This window comes from Triticum aestivum, chromosome 2A (assembly GCF_018294505.1).
Source record: "Triticum aestivum cultivar Chinese Spring chromosome 2A, IWGSC CS RefSeq v2.1, whole genome shotgun sequence".
Taxonomy (NCBI): Eukaryota; Viridiplantae; Streptophyta; class Magnoliopsida; order Poales; family Poaceae; genus Triticum; species Triticum aestivum.
In genome coordinates, this window is record NC_057797.1 from 671,015,005 (window position 1) to 671,021,215 (window position 6,211).

Sequence of the window (6,211 nt, forward strand, 5' to 3'; positions counted from 1 at the left end):
CTGCTAGAGCGAGCAACTATCTCAGAAGAACACTGTACATTGATGGGTACGGTGATTGAAAGGATTTCGTCCGCCGAAAGCGGGTTGCATGAAACCTTTATGAGTCTACTGACGGGTTTTGAGGTACGTGAAATGATATACATTTGTGATAGTACCGCACATTTTTAGGTGTGCCCTGTGTAGATAGTAGCCCCCGAGACTCTGGTTGTCACCGAGAACGGCGGCAAACAGAGGATCATAGTCCCAGGTAATAACCATACCGCTTTTATGTGCAGGTGGTGGAAGCTCCGGTGGCTAGCCGGACTAATGAATTTGCCGAACTAAAGCGGCAACTAGATGCGGCAGATGCCGACATCAAGTTTGTTAACAAAGCGGTTCGACGAGGCACAGGGTAAGTGATGTTTTCTGGTCAATGTCACATAGGAAGAGCAGCGTGATGCCAGTATCTTTAATATGTTGTGACCGTAGATGGAGCTGCCACCGTGGAAACCCTTCGGGCGGAACTTACCCGAGCCAAAGAACAAGCAAGGAGTAGTAATGCGGCTGCTTTGAAGGCGGCCGAAGAATTGAGAGCCGAGAAGGCCGCGCATTGCGAGAGCAAAGAGAAAATGGCCAAGATGGCTGTAAAGTTAAAAGACACTGCCAACCGTTGCCAGTTCCTTGAAGAAGAAAACCGAGCGAAGGCGACGGACCTTGAAAAGGCCGCGATGGCGACCAAAGACACCGCTCTGCTATGAGCGCAAAGAAGGAAGAGCTGCGTGAAGCTGGTGATATTGTGGCTGGGAAGCCCTTTTTGCCGTGGAGGAAGTTCGGAGATCCGCGGTATGGCCCTCTGGATCGGCTGTGGAGTTCGGCAGACGCATATCTGGATTTGACGGCGAGTGCGGTCGATGCGGCCGAATACTTCCGAGATCAAACAGATCATGAAGTGGACAAGCTATTCTGGTCGCAGTTTAACATTCCAGAGCGTCCGCTTCCACTAACTGATCAACTTGCCGAATGGGCCGAACTCAATAGATTGTCCGGACTCGCTATGAGGTCCGTCCTAGATCATCTGTGGCCGGAAAAGCCAAAGCTGAACAACTATTTCGGCTTAGTGCAGCAGTTCCTTGGTGCGGTGCCGCGCATTAATGTGATGAAGAGGTCAGCATGCATAGAAGGCTCGCGGATGGCCCTTGCCTGTGTCAAGACATACTGGGCGGAGATGGATGCCACCACTATTGCGGCGCAGGGTTCGGCCATAGGCCGAGTGGCTGCCGAGCACTATTTTGAAGAAGTTCTTGAGGGTGCTCGTTTGATAGAGGCCCAGTGCTTGAAGAATATTATGTTTGAGTGACATGTATTCCCATTGTAAAAACAATGTTTATGAAATTTATTAAGGCTGTATTTATACTTTTGTCTGAAAGTAATATAATGCCTCCTGTGCGGCCGTTTATGTATATATGTATATAACCTGAAAGATTGCAGTCGTCGGCTTCAACCCCCACGCATATAATGCGGGGGTGTTCACAGAAGATGTGTGTTCACACTTAATCCAACGTCTTGGTCCTATTAAGGAGGTGATAGCGCAGCGAACGAGGCAACCAGACTATAATGCTTTAACACTTTCACTTAGCCATAGGAGTTTGACGGTGGGGCTACTATATAGCCCCTGGTGGTTCCGCACTCTCCCGAATTCAGGGTGCGTACATGCCAGGCCGGGAAACGGCCCTTCGTTAAGGCGGAGGAATTCTAACATTCTGATAGGTCATCGAGTGGTTGACCAGTCTCACGCTATATCATGACAGTCAGTTTTCGGCTTTCTTCACTGAGGTGCTCGTCTGGATGAACTGGGGCACAATCGCAGTGGTTCTCCTAGTGCCGCCTTAGCCGATAGAGTGGAACATAAGGCAGCAAAATACAGGAGCCGGGCAAACCCAACATTTGACCAAAGACATGATTCGGAGCTGATGCATATAAGGCCAAACTCGCGACGCTGAACACTCCCTAAGGTATTTGGTCTTTATGGTAGAAACCGGGCCTAAACAATGCCCTTTGTAATAAGCCCATGGTGTCCAGGTACGTGCATTATTCTGACATGGCCACATGCCAAGACGTCAGCATCCTTCTCAATTGTACTGAGAATCCGAGGGATGTGTATCAACAAGAGACCGTAAAGAAGGTTTACACTGGGTCTTAATGTAAAAACAATCCTTGGAACGGGTCCCTGCTGCATGTCTGCGCCTGTGTCTCCGTTGTGCCGTATCCTGGACGGGTGTAGCACGATGGTCATCTGTAAAAGAGAGGAACTTAGGTGAAAAGTTGTCGTGCAAAAAGGTAGGTTTTAAAGAAACCATGTACAATTCAAGATGAGTAAAAATTGCCACTTGTTTGCGCGCGTTGAGCCCCTTGTATTTGTAATAGGGGTGTCGCCATCAAACCTGTATGAAGTACATATAGCTGCATCGGACTCGTCTAACCGTGTCCGTAGTCTTGACGACCTATCGAATGCTTTATCTGGTGAGGCCGTTTTAGTGTGCGGCTGCCAAGGCAGCCGCACTCTCTTCAGCGCGCAGGGATCGCTCTATATTTCCATTTACTGCAATGATGCCACATGGACCGGGCATCCTAAGCGTGAGGGAAGTGTAATGCGGTATTGCATTAAAGCGAGTGAAAGCTTCGCGTCCAAGTAGTGCTTGATAGCCACTTTGGAACGGAGCAATGTGGAAGGTTAAATTTTCTCTACGGAAGTTATCAGGGAAGCCGAATATAACCTCTAGTAGCAGGGAGCCCGTGAAATGAGCCTCTGGGCCTGGCGTTACTCCTTTAAAGGTAGTATTGTTGTGGCAAATTTTCGTTGGGTCTATCCCCATTTTGCGGATTGTGACCTGATATATCAGGTTTAGACTGCTGCCACTGTCCATCAGGACTCGCGTGAAGTGGTATCTATCAATTATTGGATCTAATACCAAGGCAGCCCATCCTGGACGCCAGATACTTGCTGAGTAATCCCGATGGTTGAGAGTGATCGGTTGAGACGACCAGTGGCAGGACTCCGCCGTGATAGGCCATTGGGCATATTTCTCTTGGAGTGCCGCTTTGTTTCTCCCCTTGATCATGTGTAACACGTTTACTATTTTGACTTCTGGTGGAAATTTCTTTTGTTCCCCAGTGTCTTGCTTGAGAGGCTCATCCTCGTCTTCGCTTGGTGTATCCTCCCCCTTGTGTACGACATTGAGCTTGCCGGACTGCTTGAAGACCCAACATTCTCTGTCGGTATGATTAGCGGGTTTACTAGGGGTGCTATGGATCTGACATATTTGGTCCAGAATTTTGTTTAGGCTGGACAGTTCATCTCTGGCGCCTTTAGAGGGCAGCTTTTGCTGACGTGGCCGAGAGCTTCTGAATCCGGTGTTTACCGCCGTGCTCTTCGGGCTGTCTTCTTTATTCCGGCGCTTATTATTTTTGCTGCGTCATGATTTCCTGTTTCCATCTCTAACTTCGGATGTACTTGGGTCGCTGGTGCCGCATCTGGCTAGCCAGCTGTCCTCACCCGCGCAAAAGCGGGTCATGAGGCTTGTTAATGCTGCCATTGTTCTCGGCTTTTCTTGGCCGAGGTGTCTGGCAGGCCATTCGTCATGAACTCTGTGTTTGAAAGCTGCTAAGGCTTCGGCATCCGGACAGTCGACAATTTGGTTCTTTTTAGTTAGAAACCCGTTCCAAAGCTTTCGGGCTGACTCTCCGGGCTGTTGAGTTATATGACTCAAATCATCTGCATCCGGAGGTCGGACATAAGTCCCTTGAAAATTTGCCCGAAAAGCATCTTCAAGCTCTTCCCAGCTTCCAATGGAGCTTTCAGGGAGGCTTTTGAGCCAGTGCCGAGCTGGCCCTTTGAGTTTGAGGGGTAAATACTTAATGGCGTGGAGATCATCTCCTCGAGCCATATGCATATGGAGGATATAGTCCTCAATCCAGACCCCAGGGTTTGTTGTTCCGTCGTATGCCTCTATGTTTACGGGATTGAATCCCTCTGGAAATTCATGGTTCAGCACCTTGTCGGTGAAACATAGGGGGTGTGTGGCACCCCTGTATTTGGGTGTACTGTGATTTTCGGATGTTTGTGGAGTTGCATTGCATGCTGGAGCGCGTTTGCATGGTCCATAGATGGATCTTGTTGCGCCATCCTTTTGATGCGAGCCCTTACGCGGGTCGCATACTGGTTGATGTGCGGCATCGTTTGCCACTTTATGTTGGCCGTGAGGTCAACTATCCGGCCAGATGGCCGTTTTAATATTTGGTTGCGGGGGATCTAAGGCCTCCTCATCGAATTCAGGTAGCAACTTCCGCTTCGGGTAGCTCTTGGTGTGGCAATTACTGCCGTACTTCGCTACTGTGTTGAGTACTTTACTCCATCTGATTCTGAGTGTGTCTTGCACAACCTTGAGCCTTTGCTTCTGCTTTTTTAGACTCCTCACGGTGGAAATAAGCCTTTGATGGGCATTCTGTTGCTCCGGGTGTCCGTCCGGTGTGATGTCGTCCAGACTATTATCTTTGACAGAGTCGGGTTGTTCGGTTTGATTCTCCCTGTTGCCGTGGTCCGGCGATGGTTCACCCTGCTCTAACACTGGGTCTATATGATCGTTGTTTCTGCCAAGGCGGGATTTGGAGCGGCGCTTACGCCACCACTTTGACTTCTTCTCGAGGGGACAACCGTTCGTTACGTCCTTCCGTTCCTTGTCGTCGTTTTGTTTTGGTGTGTCCAACATGCATACGTCATGTGATGAAGTGGGCGTCCAGTGCCCTATGGGCAGTGGTTCCTGTTCGTCTCCTGCATCGTCGTCCATACCGTCGATGTCTTCAGAGTCGAAGTCGAGCATGTCGGTTAAGTCATCGACAGTGGCTACTAGGTGGGTGGTGGGTGGGCGGCGAAGTTCTTCGTCATCCGCATCCCGATCCTGCCGGACATAGTTCGACCAGGATCCTCCTAACAAGGAGAGAGACCTTAATGAGTTCAGTATGTCGCCGAAGGGCGAGTGCTGAAAAATATTCGCGGAGGTAAACACCATGATCGGCGCCCAATCGGATTCGCTAGGAACGGGCGCAGGCGGTTCGGAGTCCGTAGCCGGAGAAGGATCCGGCAGTCTGACATCACGGCTCTCGTGCAGGGTAAGGTCGATGTTCGGCTTGATCGCCACTGAGGGTAAGGCCTCCGTGGCAGGGTCCATCCACCCGTCCATGGACGGCGCAACTGGCTCCGAATTGAGGGTCGGAGCGGCTGCCGGTGCGATCTCGTGAACACTGTCTGATGGTAGAGCTAAATCGTACTCATCGTGACCACGTGACGCACAAGGCAGAGGCTCGAATCCGTCGAAGATCAAGTCTCCGCGGATATCGGTCGTGTAGTTTAAGTTTCCAAACCTGACCTGGTGGCCAGGGGCGTAACTTTCGATCTGCTCCAGACGGCCAAGCGAGTTGGCCCGTAGTGCGAAGCCGTCGAATACAAAGATCTGTCCGGGGAGAAAATTCTCACCCTGGACTGCATCACTATCGATGATTGAAGGAGCCATCAAGCCTAATGGCGACAACACAGAGGAACTCTCAATGAAAGCACCAATCTCGGTGTCAAAACCGACGGATCTCGGGTAGGGGGTCCCGAACTGTGCGTCTAAGGCTGATGGTAACAGGAGGCAGGGGACATGATGTTTTACCCAGGTTCGGGCCCTCTTGATGGAGGTAAAACCCTACGTCCTGCTTGTTTTATTCTTGATGATATGAGTATTACAAGAGTTGATCTACCACGAGATCGGAGAGGCTAAACCTTAGAAGCTAGCCTATGGTATGATTGTTGTTCTACGGACTAAAACCCTCCGATTTATATAGACACCGGAAAGGGCTAGGGTTACACAAGGTCGGTTACAAAGGAGGAGATATACATATCCTTATTTCCTAGCTTGCCTTCCACGCCAAGTACAGTCCCATCCGGACACGAGACGAAGTCTTCAATCCTGTATCTTCATAGTCTAACAGTCCGGCCAAAGGATATAGTCCGGCTGTCCGAAGACCCCATAATCCAGGACTCCCTCAACCGACATGCTCGACTTTGACTCTGAAGACATCGACGGTATGGACGACGATGCAGGAGACGAACAGGAACCACCGCCCACAGGGCGCTGGACCGCCAACTCATCATATGATATATACATGGTGGACACCTCCAAAGAAGGCAATGGCG